The sequence below is a fragment of the Boleophthalmus pectinirostris genome, unplaced genomic scaffold, assembly GCF_026225935.1.
Source record: "Boleophthalmus pectinirostris isolate CB_2022bp ecotype Guang Dong unplaced genomic scaffold, ASM2622593v1 HiC_scaffold_17, whole genome shotgun sequence".
Lineage (NCBI taxonomy): Eukaryota > Metazoa > Chordata > Actinopteri > Gobiiformes > Gobiidae > Boleophthalmus > Boleophthalmus pectinirostris.
In genome coordinates, this window is record NW_026571115.1 from 4,159,478 (window position 1) to 4,176,333 (window position 16,856).

General features: G+C 40.3%; 1 pseudogene; it reads right to left on the reverse strand.

Annotated features, from left to right (window-relative positions):
• Positions 1-12,787: 12,787 nt before the first annotated feature.
• Positions 12,788-15,841, reverse strand: LOC129408695 (E3 ubiquitin-protein ligase TRIM35-like; annotated as a pseudogene).
• Between the last annotated feature and the right edge of the window lie 1,015 nt (positions 15,842-16,856).

Genomic DNA, 16,856 nt, shown 5'->3' on the forward strand with positions numbered 1-16,856 from the left:
CCTAACCAGCAGTAAGGAGCTATGAGGTATCCCACAATCCACTGCACAGATCAAAGCAATGTTTGCAAAAAATATTGGACAAGTTCTGCCCTGCAGCAGATTATTAATTCAAATCTTCTGCAAAAATAAACTCAACTTCACAACATATAAACCATAACCACTATAGGGCCACATCAGCCTGTTTGAGATCAGAATGTGTTTTAATGCTAGCCTGATTCATCAGCTGGTTTCACTTTGTGGAAACCGTCTGACCTCACAGTGTTAAAATTTGTTCACTCGACAGTAGGCGGGTACTTGTTTTTATTTAACTAATCGATGCTATGGCCGTGACATATGTGATGCACCACTAACTGGTATATTAAGCTTTTCTCAAATCCCGTAGGAAGAAGGACAATAACGTCTTTCCCTTTGATAAAATTCACCAAACATTCTCTTTGTTCCAGCTTTAAATCCTCGATCTCGGGAATCGTTGCCAACACAGAATGTATGACTCTTCGCTGACTGCCGGTACTCAAACTCGCACTTCCGGGGTTCTTGAAAACCAGCTACTTTTTTCTGATGCCTGACCTAGTCGCTGGAGGAGAAATGAAATTGAGCGGAGGCACTAGGTGGCACCAGCCTGGCTAGTTTAATGCAGCTTTGCACATTTGTTTACATTTTACAAAAATGAAACTTAAGACCACATGGATCATTTGCATAAACTATAAGTGCTGAAAAAAAGACAAACAGCTCGCTCCTTGTGCCTGATGTGGTTCAGCTTCTGTTGGACTAAAGGACATGACTCAGTGGAATATGTGGAGGTGGTTCGTGTTTTAACTTTGCAGGTCATATGAGTGCAGATTGTACGTGTGCAGGTTTACTGCAGCTCTTCATTTTACAGTCATTTCACTCATGTATGGTCATTTTATTTATGTTGGTCACTTTATTTATGTTGGTTACCATTGTGGTGAAAAGACTGGAAAGTGTTTGACACATGCGCACTCCACTTTATGTTGCAGTAACCAGGATACTGTGTTTACATGCCACAGTATCCCGGTTACTATCGGAATAAACCAGCTACAGTGTCCAGGTTTCTAATAACCGTGATACTGGCTTATTCGAAATACTGAAACGAGGATACTGCTTATACATGCACCATGATGAACTGGGATATATATAAAAAATCCCATCCTAACCAAGATACTGATGTGCATGTATACACACTCACTGTTCCCTTATCAAAAATGTGATGTGTCTCAGTGACACTTTTAGCAATAACATCCACACCATGTGACAAAAACGTGGTCTTATATGTCATCCATGTATGTCTGAGGAATCCAGTGATCTCTCTGGGGCCGAATTCACACCAACTGTAAAGTGGTAGCGCTCTGAAGGGGGAGTGACTTAGTGACAGGGGTCAAATGGCAAGAAGACTCAGAGCAGCAAAAACAAAAAAAACAAAAAAAAAATTAAACATGTTTTATGTTGTTTTCAGCAAATATAGCATTTTTTAAAACAATCAAAGGAAACATGGTGATGTAAATGTGTTGTGAGTTTGCAGTTCATCCTCCAGAGAAGTGGAATAATACTCCCTCTTTAAGGACTCAGGTTTCTCTCACAGTTTTTGTCTTGTTTGAAACAGGGAAAAGGGAGGTCACAGTGTCACATTTTAGTCTCATCATTACTACTGTTTTCAATCCATGATTTCCATTGTTCTTTTACAATCACAACAAAAAGATGATGCAACAGCTTCAAAAATAGGATCATGTCATGTAAAGGTGCACTATGTAGATTTTCAGCTGGAGGGTTCATCACCTGCTTGTCTCCATGGAGATGTTATTGCTTTGCCTGGAAAGTTCCACAGTATGGCATTTCAATTCAACTCATTTGTCTTGCATGTTTTCAGTGACATTTGTTAATCTGTCTCAAAAATACCTTGAAAAAGTGACTTATAAAAGCACATGGTCATATAAAAGAAAGTCCTCATATTTAATGTGGAAAATCACATTCTTTTGTCTAAATAAAGAGTTCTTTTATCATCATCGTGGGATCAGAATCGGTATTGAGTATCGAGTCTATTCCAGGCCTCTTGATGTGTGCTGGGTCAAAGCTCGACTGTGGAGGTTCTATGGACACACTCACACCTGCACAACCCAAACACACACACACCGTGTTCACCAGTTTCACACCTGGAATTTCTTCTGTTCAGGTTCAAGGTTTTGTGTTTTGGAGAAACTTTTGAAACATGTTGAAATATATGACATGTGTTACTACTGCCCCCATGTGGACAAGACTGACACAACAGACCAGAGGTCAGACCAGAAAACAGAAACCGACCAGACTAGAGACCATAATAGAGACCAGACCAGAATCCAGACCAGAGAACAGACCAGAGACCAGTCCAGAGACCAGACCCAAGACCAGTCTAGAGACCACACCCAAGTCCAGAGAGCCCAGACCAGAGTCCAGAGACTGGACCTGAACCAACTGATTTGTTGATGGGATTGATGGGGAGAAATGGTCCGGTGGCAAGGGGCCGTTCATCAGGCAATGCCAGCCAAACCCTTGCAGCAGAATGGCAACATCTTTTGCCTTAACTCGGTCATTATGCCACTGTATTAAGGTGGTTTGATTTACAGTAACGAGCTGTAGGGTGGTGTCTTTCATGATAATGCCGTTGTTCAATATGAGCTGTCGAACCATGTAGAATTAGTGACCATCTTGATGAGGTTTGGTGTCCCGTTTTTTGGGGGCTGTTATGAAAGTTACATAGTCGAATAAATATAGTTTCAACTAGGCGGCTGCAGTTTGGCCACTGAGCTGCAGATCCAGTCGAACCAAGTACACACCTTTTTGTACTGTTAACTCCTGCATAAACAGCCTTCTTTTTGGGGGACCTAAAGTGCCCAGTGAACAGTCTGTCCTGATGTCGTGCAGTCTATACAATTCTGTTCTTATCATGTTGTTCCAGGTTCTGCCACAGACCCACAATGGTGCTAACTTACTGGTTGGTAAGAGTTAGGCCTTTCAAATTTCTTAGCTCCACCAAATACTCTGCAAGCTGGTCAACATGATCCATTCCAGGCATACGTACTGTGCTCATCCACGACTGAAGTATAAACATTAGCCATCAAGAACTACTGACAGCAATCATTATTGTGCTTCGTGAGAGTTTCATTTACAGCTTGCTGTGAAGACTGGCTATTTAATCCAGACTAGACAGTGGACAGGAGAGTGGACTGAGGGGCAGGCTGGACAGTGGCTCAGAGGGAGAGAGAGCAAATGGAGGTAGAGAGTACACTGTAATATCAGCTGTCCACCTCTAAACCAGATTCTGAATTCTCCTCTCTGTAGGCCTCACAGAAAGAAAATAGAAAATATTGTGCACTTGATGCCTAGTATAATTTGTAGAAAGAAAAACAAACAAACAAAAAAAAAAAAAACTTTTTTTTCAAACATTTTTATTAAGTTTAGTCTGATGTGCTCAAATCATTATGTAAATGTAGTGAAGAGTAAAAATTGAGTACACATATACAAAATAATAATTAACTAATAATAATTAATTTAAATAATGTAACATTAAATTATGAAAAGAAGACACCCACAAAAAACAAATATTATGCTTTTATGAAATACCAAAACATGTATGTATGGTATATAATAAATGTATAAAATAGATCCTATAGTCTTAATGTTTGTTTCTTAATTTGAGAGTCCATTCTCCTGGTCTTTCTCAGAGCTCTCTGCCCATGACTTGTTTTGTACTGTCTCCTTAAATGCAAATAAAGTCCTTCACACTCCTCCCCCTCCCTGCAGCTGGGAGTGTTGCTTTACCTGCGCAACACCCCTGGCAGACATTGTTGTAGTTCACTACAGAACAGAAGAGATGAACGAGGGTTTTACCCCTAAACAAACCAGATTAAAACAACAACCAAAAAAAATCATTCCTTTTCCATTTTCACTCATTTTTGGGGAGCCACTAGGGGAGTGCTAAAGAGCCGCATGCAGCTCCAGAGCCGCGGGTTGCCGACCCCTGCGCTAGACGTTATAATGAAAGTAGAATCAACTAAAACATATGGTAATGCACATTGCATCAATAAATACCCAAGTACTTTACAGAGATTGCAAACACAGAAATACAAAAATATTTCACAATAAGTCTTGTGAACACCATATAACTTCTTTTTTACTTTAGGCTCTCTACAACCACACCCAATAAAAACTTTAAAAAACACAAATAGAGTAACTATAAGTATTGTACACTGTGTAAATCTATATACAATATATATTTACTTTAGTCTGCAAACACAACCCTACAAAGAAATAACTAAATACACAAACAAATAAACAGAATAAAATAAGTTACTGTATACTGAATAACTTCGTTTTGATTTCTGCACACCCAAGAAACAACTGCAAAAGCACAAACATAAAGAGACAGAATAAATGAATAATTATTCCACGCTGTCTAATCAGTTCTATATGTGCTTCAGTTGTTATAGGCGCTGTGCCTACAGATGTTTGGTGTCATGGTGCTGGGGATGGCTGTGTGGAAGAGTTCACACGGTTTTGCCATATTGTGTTGTCCTCCAAATACGCCAAGAGTTCCCAGATGAACAGGGGCAGTATGTGGGCTTTAGACTGGTGATGGATTAAAGCAGATGTAAAAGCAGAGACAACAGTTGCCTGTCTGAACGTTGGTGTTTGAGTGGACAGTGGCGGTGGACTGGTGATCTGTGGCATCTCCTGGGTCTGGGTCTGGAAACACCTCTTCGAAGATCAGCTCCAGGATGTCGTCAACATAATCTGCAATAACAAACAATCTTCTTTTACTTTTTCCTGTTCATTAAAAGTTTCAAATATTCAGTGTATAATATGTTTGTATATACATTTTCATTATTCTATTGTAGGATTCCAGATTATAGAAGTAAATGTTATTTATGGTACTGAGATTTTTTTATTACTACTTCGTAAGTTATTTGTCCTCCAGTCCTGAAATGAGACTGGAGGGTTTGGATAGAGAGCTGTGTCCCAGTTGTGCACCTTTTTATTTCTGTCTGGCAGGGTGTTGTATCAAACGATGGCTGGTGTGCAGTCAAGTCCCCTAAACAATGACACGTTAACTGTACAATATATAATCAATAAACAACCTTCTCTTAGTAGCCATAAAAACAGAGGAATAAACCAAACGCTGCATCTATTATGACTACACACTAAATGCAAATCCGAGCTCAGAAAAGTATTTGAGGTAAACATTTGACACAGCAGCTGGTGTCTTCTTACAGCTCACATGTGATCGTTGGTTGTTATTTGCAAAGACACTCTTTCTGTTAGGAATATTTACAGGTTTGTGTAGCTACTCTTTGTGTTACCTGCTCCTCCATTGAAAATGCATCGGATGTTTTCCGCCTGCGATAACGGGACAGGCTCCTAAAGACCACAGTGTTCATTTTTGGTAGTGGTTGGAACGTAATGTTACACCTTAACGCTACACCTCATTTTGGTGTGTGCACAATAGTAACACATACCCAAATGTCATAGCTTATGAAAAAAACAAATTTAGAACCTACATGCTTGTGTAATGCATCATTTTAAAGCTTAGGCCTTCTAGTTTCTGTAGATATGCAGATGAAGACTGTGAGTGCTGGATAACCTACAGCACAGTCAATTTAAAAATGTCTAAACATTGTATCTTTTTGCTTCAGAAAAAAAATTTTGAATAAAATAAAGGCCCTAGCTTAGGCATACTTCATGCTAGGCATTTGTTACTCAGGACACTCACTGTTCAAGTTGTTGGCAACAACTTTGTAGAATTTCAGATCTCTAGGACAAAGGGTTTTGATGCTGTGAGCCTTTGTGTATACAACATGACAATTCGGCACAAGAGTGCCAAATTCGTGCCAATAAATAAATAAATAAATAATATAAAAAATAATAATAATAATAATAATTATAATACTAATTCTTCTGAGCTTTAGTCATGTTTTCTCAAGAAAAAAACTAAAAGAAGCCAAAATTGTCTTCCAAGCTATGTCAGATGTGCCTCTATGGCCCCTCCCGCTCTGCTTCACTGTATCTCTTGTTAGGCGTGTTCTATCAAAAATTAATAGACTCAATCAATTTAAAATACAAAAATTTATTCCCCTGACAATACAATTCTAATACAGAGCTCTGGGTCAGATCGTTGTCCCTAACTGCCTACAAAGTTACAGAGGGCTTACATCAGGCATCTGACCCCGTGCCTGTTCCTCAACGCAGTTTATAAAACACAACAGTATGAATATGCAAATAATATGTTGAGCAGGTTCCCGCCTTGAATCGTCGCCTTGAAGTGTCAGCATTTCTTCTTTGGGGGAAGTGACAACCCCCTCCAAACCATTGTAAATCACACCAAGTCTGTTTAGATAAGCCAGCTGGTTGTCTCCACAGTCCCAGTTCTGCAAAGGAATTTGGTTAGAAGCACATAGGTCACACATTATGTAGGGAACACAATGGTACTGTTCAACAGATAAGATCTCAGTGTTTAAGCTTCAACTCAATGTGTAACTTCATTAAACAATATTCAAACCACCACTTGATACAGCCTTCACTCTCCATTGTGCGTGTAAAACATGGATCTGTTCTAATAAGTGGAGGTGTTGCTGCTTGTATCTGCCTCCAGTTGACGTACTGACACTCACTGGAACTTCAGTGGAAAAAATCCCCTGGGCCGAGACAACATTTTTCTCATAGAGGCAATGTAATCACAAACTGCTAATGTTCGTCTGACAGAGCACCTACAACTTTCAAAAATGTCAGATTTGTTGGCGATTTTTACCTATTTTTAGATCATACACTTTTTCTCATCTCAAAACCCTTCAGTTGTCTTAAAAATGCTTTATAATTGTTAGAAGAAAAAAAACAATTCTTCGGTCAATGTGTCCCCGAGGAGAGCGTGAGGGTTAAAGACTGTCTGCATGTCCCACCCATCGATGGGAAGCTCTGGTGATAGGCTAAAACAATATGTCAATCACTTCTGGATGAATCAATGACTGAAGAGATTTATTGAGTACAACTTTTCCTGGACTGAACCCGTTTTGGACAGAACCAGTTCAAAGGTAAGAAACGCCAATCCCCTTTTTTGATTATGACGTGGATTTTGAAGTTATCGCGTTTTGGGCTCATTGTGCAGCATAAAATCAATGTTATGGTTGTTATACTGAGAAATTGGGCGGGCGGGTGGGTAGTAAGATTAAACTAGTTTGAGAAGATCCACAGTCACTTACCCCCCAAATCCACGTCTGTGACCAACTAGCAGCCTGCGCACATCCTGTAAACAAGCGATTAGCATGGTGTGCTACACGCTACAGCTAACTAACCTCAAAGCACTTTTAGGTGGAAAATAACGAAATGGGAACACAAAAGAGGCGATTATCAATAGCGTAATGTGCACAAAAAGACACACAAGTGACTTCATGCAGCTGGATAAACAAACAACATTATTCATAGCTAATGCTGGAGTAACAAACACAACACAAACCGCAACGTCATATCAACTTTTATGGCTAGTTCGGTATCATCTTTGACTTACCGCATCAGTGGGATGGTAGAAGGAAATGATCCCTCTGTGTAATGGAGGCTTTCAGCACATCCTTCGCTTTACTGGCGCAGGTTTCTGAAGCATTCCTCCGTGTAGTGGTTAGCATCTTGGACACATTCATAGGCACATTTCCCCGAAAATAAAAAGGTAATCCAACTGTTCTCAGCAATTCTGCAGCTGGAACAACAACAACAACAACAAAATGTGTAGCTTCATCCATGTGCACTCTACAGTATTACAGAAGCCGAGAGGGCTCACAACAAACACAAAAGCTGCAACAAACACAAATGCAACAACACAACAAAAAGACACAACGAAAATGACCGCAGGACTCTATTTTAATGCAAATACCGCAACACATTAAAAAGCCTCAACAAATCAAAAAGACACAATGGAAGTGACTGCGGGACTCTATTTTAATGCAAATACCGCAACACATTAAAAAGCCTCAACAAATCAAAAAGACACAATGGAAGTGACCGCGGGACTCTATTTTCCGACGGACCGATCAAGCGGCCAGTGAAGAAGAATAGAATGTGAAAAATAAAGGAACGGAGAAGATGGAAACGTAAGTAAAAGTAATTTATTGTTTTCTCATTATTCGTTTTCCGCCCACCAATGTCAGGTTTGCTAATGCCTTTGTAGCGGTGGAAACACGATATAGTGCAGCTACAGCTATCGATAAAGCTAAAATATGTATCTGAGTCACTGAGGGATTGATTATTAGTCATTTTCCGTCAGATTTAAGTCTTAAATTGTCCTTATCTTTGTCATCAGGATATGTTTTGTCCATTTTGTGGAGTGAGCCTTCAAACCATGGTATCCTACTGTGGCTCATGTGGAAGAAATATTCAGTTTTTAAGAGGTCTTCAGTATGAAGGTAGTAAGATTAGTATAATTGTTTGTGCTTTCCTTTGCAGTTCAGTTTTTTGCAACAATTTCGATTTGTTGGTCTTTGTTGGACTTTCTTTTGTCCCACTTTATGTTATGCCAAGGTTGGACCATAATATGCTATTTGAATTTCTACCCCTCAGGTGCAGGAGACTTCAACAGTGGTTGATGAGCTAATCCAGAGATATTTCACAGAAGGACACAGCTATGAAATAATAATGGACTTGCTGAAAACAAAGCACAAGGTTTCATTAAGCCTTAGCACTTCAAAGACTATGTGATGCAACTTTGACCAGGAGGACCAACTACTCTCCTATGGCTACTGTTCAGGCAGCCACTGCTGAGGAGCAGCTCCCAGGATATAGAGCAATGTGGCAGACTCTCAAACAGAAGCACTCTGTCGTGGCCAGAGGAGGTGATGTCATGCGTATAATGAAAAGCCTGGATCCAGCAGGAACAGCAAATCACTCCAGTCACAGAATTGTTTTTACACAATTACAATTACACATTACAGCTGTATGTTTTTTGTTTTGTTTTTGTGGTTGCATATTTTAGGATAAAAAAAAAAAAAGTATTACTGTGATACCTCAGACTATGGCAGAAATAAAAAACAAAACAAAACATACACAGTACAAACATATGTAAGTGTGCTATCCTGACATTCAGTATGGTATGTTATATACATTAGAGGGAATGGTTATTTCAAAATATAGCAAAATATAAACATTTAGGTGTCAAATTTAAAATATGAGCAATGCATGGAAAAAAACAAAACAAAACACAAGTATATTCCACTGTATCAGCTGTATTGAACTCTGCAGCACTTCTGCTCATGATGATCACGCCTGAGTCTGACTCCTCAGAATCTGTGGTGGGCTCCTGAGCTGGGAAATACAAGATTAGATATTAAATGGTGATTTTGAACCAATACCACAGTGTTCCTCTAGGTTGGTAATTAGTCTCAGGTTAACTCACAACAGGTCATGAAATCTGCAGCTGTACAAATGTACACAGTGATGCGTTGGCACGCCTTCCCCACTGCCTCCTTGTAATCTTTTAAAGAGAAGAGAAGGTGTTTGTTCCTGGTATATTTTCAATCTTTAAACCATCAGGATACAGCAGAAAGTAGGGACCAGGTGGTACATTCTTGTCAAAGTTAAATTTTGTCAGCGCTGCTTTGTGCAGTTCTTTGGCATCTATCCCTGGTTTGACTGAAAGGGTGAGTGTCTTTCCTCTCACAGGACTCAGGACCCCTTTTTCAGCCTCATAAGGCCCACTGAAATCTACAGAGAAACACAGAAGAAAGCTTCTGTTGACTATCCTAATTCAATTTATTTTGGGCTACATATTAGGAATACACGGCCAAGTTGATAACCTGCAAGCTCATTCACATACACAGTCATAGAGAGGTTACCTTCACAAGGGTTTCCTTCAGCGGTGCTTTTTTCTTTTTAAAACATAATCTCCTCTCCTTCTCTTTTAAAATTCTAAAATCCCAGAATGACTCCACTGCATCCTCTTTCTTTATGCCTCCTGCATCAAACAGAGCCTCATTAGAGTGAATTTAAGAATCATTCAGTTCAACAACACATCGAGACTCTTGGAGGTTTTCATCTTTTCTGCTGTGAATGGCCCAGGAGTTTCCACCAAGTCATTGTGGATGTCGCCCAAGTGAATATTTGTCCAGGTAGTTGGCGATTCTGACCAGAAATGTGGTTTGGTCCAGGTTCTGTCGGGGTTGAAAAGGGTGATTTGTCGTCCGTCGATGTTTATGACCAATTTCTGGTCAAATGGTCTTGGGTCCTCTGCCGTTAGAGTGGATAAATAACCAGGATCAATACCCTTTACGTGCTTTCTCGCTCCGTCCGTCATGTTGCATTAGTGTTTCTTGCTGCCGACCAAAATAATTCCCAACATGCAACGCGCACTTTTGTCAACAATGAAACTCGCCTATAGTCCAGTGTTGGCACAGCAGGTCTACAGCACAGAGCAGGTCTACTGTGATATGTGGCTGAAGTTTGACCAATAAAATGCCAAATGCATCTGTGTTTGTCACAATGTGAGTTTGGTTTGGTAAATGTGCACAGGCTAAATCCCACTGGAAAACCAAGAAGAGAATGGAACTCCAGTTAGAAACTTGAAAAAAACAAAAAAAAAAAACAGGTTTAAAAATCCTACCCACTTTAGTCACTTTGAAATAGTTTTGTGTAAAGTGCCACTGGAAGTTTTCTGAAAGAAGAGCTTCTCAAACTGCGGTGGTCTGAAAAAAGGTGCAGAGAACAGTTTACTTGGCTCATTTTATGCCTAAATTAACATTAATCACATAAAATTTCGGAAAAAAACAAAACAAAAACAAAAAAACTACAACAACAAAAAAAACAACAACACATTGATATGTACAGTATTTGCCTAAATAAGTGTAAAATACAAATAAATGTAGACTATGACAAAGATGTTCTCAATTAGGTCTCGTCTTGGCCTTGTCCTGGTCTTGGGACCCTGTGGTCTTGGAGAGGTCTTGATTAGTGCTCTTCACTACAACACTAGTGCTTCTACTGGGGAATCACCATTTATTTACACAGAACCTGTTCTTATTCACCTGAAACAGATGCCCCAGGGCCCCCAGGCTGCAACAAACAAACAAACAAACAAACAAACAAACAAACACAGCAGCTGAGAGTCTCCCCATTCCCACACCTCGCCCCTTGTTTTCATGTCTGGTAACAGTTTGCTGTTAGAAAAGTACTAAGAAAAGTACATTTACATTCAAAAGTTACTCAAGTAAATGTAACTGAGTACTATTGTACCCACCTCTGTGTAGAGTGACAGGAGCGCACCTGCCAGCCTGCGCCTTTTAGCAGTAATCTCTAACACAGCACATTCATACAGAGACAGGTGGGTGAAGTGTCTTGCCCAACGACAGCGTAAACTGTTGGAGCACAGATTGAACCACCAACCACACTGGAATAATGTTTTTCAAATATTCAAACTTGAAATGACTTGATTTAAATCAACAGTTTCAAATGGATTTGTTCTGTTATGCATAAAAAGTGTTTTAAAAAAGGTTTAAAAGTACAATTCCCCGTCTTTATATTTCTTAAGTTTCACTTGTGTGTGGCGTCATCCAGTGGACACTTGTGGAATTGCACCCAGAGCACATGTTTGATCCAAGTAACAGTTGGAAACATCACACATGGCAGCATGCAGTTGCCTTTTGAGTCCACAGTTTTCTTCCAGTATGTATTTTCTACCCATGTTCAACAACTTTACTCATAATTATTTGGAAGTTCAGCATTGTGGAGTTTTTAATACGAGCTTTGTAATATGATCATTACACACGATCCACGCAGCTCTCAAAACAGCGTCGGACAGACTTCAGTGTGTGGAGCTACAACCTTGGACTTACACTTTTTGACTCTGTATTTTTGGAACTGTTCTAGACATATTGTAATGTTACATTTGTCTGCTCTACACTTTCACCTTTTCAAGCATCATTAAACCTGTTTAAAGAAAACCACGTGTGCAGAGTCACTGATGTGACACAAGAGTTATCACCATAGTTACATGACCATTATTACAACACACTATTTACTTTTTCACTTTTTACACAATTAATCATGTTTCTGTTCAATGCTGAGCTGTTTTGTTGTTGTTGTTGTTGTTTTTGGTTTTCTTTCCACACAGATTTCCAAATTAATATTTAAAGGAATGTTCTGAATTTCACTCCAACTTCAACTTCTGGTTTCTGGTCTGACCTCTGGTCTGTTGTGTCAGTCTTGTCCACATGGGGGCAGTAGTAACACATGTCATATATTTCAACATGTTTCAAAAGTTTCTCCAAAACACAAAACCTTGAACCTGAACAGAAGAAATTCCAGGTGTGAAACAGGTGAACACATGGTGTGTGTGTGTTTGGGTTGTGCAGGTGTGAGTGTGTCCATAGAACCTCCACAGTCGAGCTTTGACCCAGCACACATCAAGAGGCCTATGTGTGTGTGTGTGTGTGTGTCCTTAGTTTAGGAAAGTGTGTGTGTTGTGTCACAGATAAAAACATTTTGGAGTCATTTAGAAAACTGTTCATTTGTGAATTGAAGTCCAAATTCAAATGGAAGAGAAACTGATATTAGCATGAGGATCATGTAAACCCTTATTGATGATTCAGTCGTCTAATAGTGACTGTTTCACACATTTGACACAATCACATATTAAAGTGGGATGTGTTCAGTGTCGTGTTGTCACCGTAACAACATTTCAAACTCCATTTCAATACTAAGAAATAGACTCGATACTCAATACCGATTCTGATCCCACGATGATGATAAAAGAACTCTTTATTTGAGACAAAAGAATGTGATTTTCCACATTAAATATGAGGACTTTCTTTTATATGACCATGTGCTTTTATAAGTCACTTTTTCAAGGTATTTTTGAGACAGATTAACAAATGTCACTGAAAACATGCAAGACAAATGAGTTGAATTGAAATGCCATACTGTGGAACTTTCCAGGCAAAGCAATAACATCTCCATGGAGACAAGCAGGTGATGAACCCTCCAGCTGAAAATCTACATAGTGCACCTTTACATGACATGATCCTATTTTTGAAGCTGTTGCATCATCTTTTTGTTGTGATTGTAAAAGAACAATGGAAATCATGGATTGAAAACAGTAGTAATGATGAGACTAAAATGTGACACTGTGACCTCCCTTTTCCCTGTTTCAAACAAGACAAAAACTGTGAGAGAAACCTGAGTCCTTAAAGAGGGAGTATTATTCCACTTCTCTGGAGGATGAACTGCAAACTCACAACACATTTACATCACCATGTTTCCTTTGATTGTTTGGAAAATGTAATATTCACCAAAAATAACACATCAACATGTTTAAGAAGTTTTAGTTTCATTTTTGCCTCTCTAAGTCTCCCCTCTGTGTCCCTGTCACTAAGTCACTCCCCCTTCAGAGCACTATTACATTACAGCTGGCATGAATTCGACCGCAGAGAGATCTCTAAATTACGCAAACATGCATGGAACCTTTTCAAACATGTTTTTGATGAGGAACAACATTATAACATGGTAGAAAACTCCTAAAAGTTGTTTTGCAGAATCCCTCCTCTTGAAGTTTCAGTATTTACACGTTTACAGTGACGTCCTTTGGTAAAATCTTCAGGGGGATGTTTTCTTCTGTGAATAAATATGGAATCAGTCCATCAGTGAAAGTGTCTGTGAATGTGAATGTGTTCAGGTCAGTGTTTGTGTCGGGGTCACTAAAGGTCACTGTTCCTCTGTCAAAGTCCAGTTTCACTCTGAGTCTCTGCAGACTCCTCCTCACAGAGAGTGATTTAACTGTGTCTGGGAGAGAACAGACTGAGTATTCACCATTAATGAAACGTATACACGAACCTCCAGTCTCAGTCTTTCCCCGTCTCAGAACATCTCCACTCACACCTACAGCCCAACTTTTATTGTTCCCGACCTCCACGTCCCAGCTGTGAGTCCCTGATGTAAACACTTCAGATCCTTCTACAGTGTGACCTTTATTTCTCTCTGGATTCTGTGGAAGCTTCTGTTTCTCTCCACTCTTCACTGAGCTCAGATCTTCAGACAGGATGAGTTCACGACCTGCAATGTTTGGATCCAGAATGACAGGGTAGAACTTCACCAGTCTCTTCATGTTCCTCCAGATGTTGAAGTCCAGGTTGCCCAGATGTTTGGCCTGGTCGATCAAAGCTCCAGGTTCCATCTGTGGTTCCTCCACCAGGGGGCGGCGCTGCACTCTCTCCACTGTAGACTTGTACTGTAGCAGGAAGGAGATGTCTGTGGCCCTCAGCTGCTCCTCTGTCTCTGTGATGGTTTTGGACACAGTCTCCATCTGTCTGCTCACGGTGGCCATCTTGTCCTTCATGTTGTGAGTCTTCTGCTCCTCCTCCTCCCTCAGAGCCTTCATCCTGGACTGTTCTTCCTCCAACAGAAACTGGTGCAGTTTCTCAAACTGGTGTCGGATCTGTGCCTCTGTTTGTCGAGCCTGGGCTGTGATATGAGCCGCGGCGTCTTCAAACTGCTCTTTCCTCCCAGTCAGAACCTGCACAGAAAGAGTCCGAGTGAATCAGACAGAAGCAGCCCTCTGGTCTGTGGGGCCCTGACACATTAGTGTGATGAATGTGAGTGAACACAGTTGAGCCTCTGATCAGCAGTAAGTCTGCTCTGACAGTGGTCTGTGTGAGCTGCTCCTCACACGCTTCTAAAGGCTCTAATAACACCAGGAGGTGTCTGGGGAGAGGGAGGCTCCACATGGAGGCACGATGGCAGAGTGGTTAGCACTCTCTCCTCTTAACAAGAAGGTCCTGGAAGGTCCTTGCATGTATAATGACAAACAGAAACATGAACACAAACACAGTTCCAGAGGTGAAGAGTCTGTACCTGCAGTTTGTCCTGCAGAGGCTTGATGGACGTCCTCAGCTGCTCTCTCAGGTCCTCGGCCGCCTCCTCCATGGGACTAAACCTGTGGTCTTTGTGAGTCCTGGAGTCTCTGCAGACCAGGACACACCGGCTGCTGATGGTCCAGACAGAAGAGCCGGAGCTTCTCTGAGTGAACACTGCACAGAGGCTCTGAAGGGGTCTGCTCTCTCTGCTCTGAAGGGGTCTGCTCTCTCTGCTCTGTAAACGTCTGCACCAGGTTCCTCAGGGCCAGGTTCACAGGAGGATGTTCCTTTGAGGATCTTCTCTTACAAACTGCACAGGTCTTTATGGGTTTGTCCCTCCACCAGTTCTGCAGACAGACTTTACAGAAGCTGTGGCTGCAGGACAGAAGCACAGGTTCTCTGAAGAGCTCACAGCAGATGGGACAGGTCAGGTCCTCCTCCAGCCTGGAAGCCATTTTGTCTCTAAATCTAAAACCACAATGAGACAGAACACAATTAGTCATCACACCATATTTTCAGAGTCATTTAAAGAAGAAAAAACAGCAACATAAGACAGTGACAAACACAAAGTCTTCATGAAGAATTCTAATCATGAGGTTTATTTGAAGTGGTCATACTGTGGATCATTCAGGTGCATTTAACAGACTGTAGTTTGGACAGAGCTGCTGAACCTTTAATGAGGCTTAAATATGAATTGTAGTTCTGTATCACAATCCATTTGGATTTGATTTAGATTCAAATTGTAGAGTTAATCACATTTGCTGTAAACAGTAGTGTCTAAGATCATGTGGACAGAGCAGTAGAAGGCCTGTGGGCCAGTACAAATATCTGAGTGCCGCTCTTGGCCCCCGGGCCATAGTTTGGACACTCCTGCTTTACACTCACCAAAGCCCAGAGCAGGTTTCACAGCTGAAGCACAAGTCTTGAGTTTCTTGGTTGTTTAATCCTGGAGCTGGAATAATGGTTCAGATGGATCCTTCTCCCTCTGTGTCTCTGAACTTTTCCTGGACTTTGCTCTAACCTGATAAATGTTTGATAACTGTGTCATATGACTGTTCACTGACCATTTGAACACACCTTTTATCTCCAAAACAAAAGTGCAAGGTCTGAGCTATATAAATGACTCTGAAGATGAAATAAAATATGAATGATTTGTTTTAACTTTAGAAAAACCAAAGGATGAAATCATGAATGACAAGAAAAGTTCAATCTGGTATAAACATGTACCAACAAAGAAAAGAGAAAACACAACTATTAGAGGAAGGCCGTCACACTAAATACTACATACACTTATTGTTCACTATATTAAAACTGGAACTAAATATTTTTGGGCTCAATATTTATCAGTACATTTTCTTTGAAATAATGGGGAGACTTTTTATTTTTCGTAGTTGTAATACGATAAGATTTGAGCAGCAGAGGGAAGAACAAGTCACTTTTATGGCTTCATTCTGATTTGTATTTGTTCCTATTCAGGGCTTTAAATGATTTTGTCTATTTCAAAATCATTTACTGGGATTATCCGGCTTTAATTTCATTGTATCAGTGACATACAGTAGTTTCAATATTTTCGTTCTCCTTACAAATATGTAGAGCTTCAAACTGTGTTATTGTGACAGGTCTCATTCCAGGTCTAATCCAGGACTAAACCAGGTCTAAAGGTGGACTATTATTTCCACTGTAATCCTGAACAAGAAATTATTCAAAGGAGAAAAAAAAGTGGATGAAATGAAATGTAAATAAGGCAAAGGCACAAAGTGAAGAGGTGTCCAAGGAGCACCTGAAGCCCCACACATGTCCCACAGTTTGAGAAACACTGGTCGAGACTTGATGAATAAAGTGTGAAGTTTTGAACGTAGCATCTTTGCATTTTGTTTGGATTTGTTCATTGTGCATTTGTTGGTGTCAAAACCTAAATGCTGCTGCTTTGTTTCTGCTCATTCCCTTTGAGGTGTGACGGAGACGACAGCCTGTTCAGTCACACAC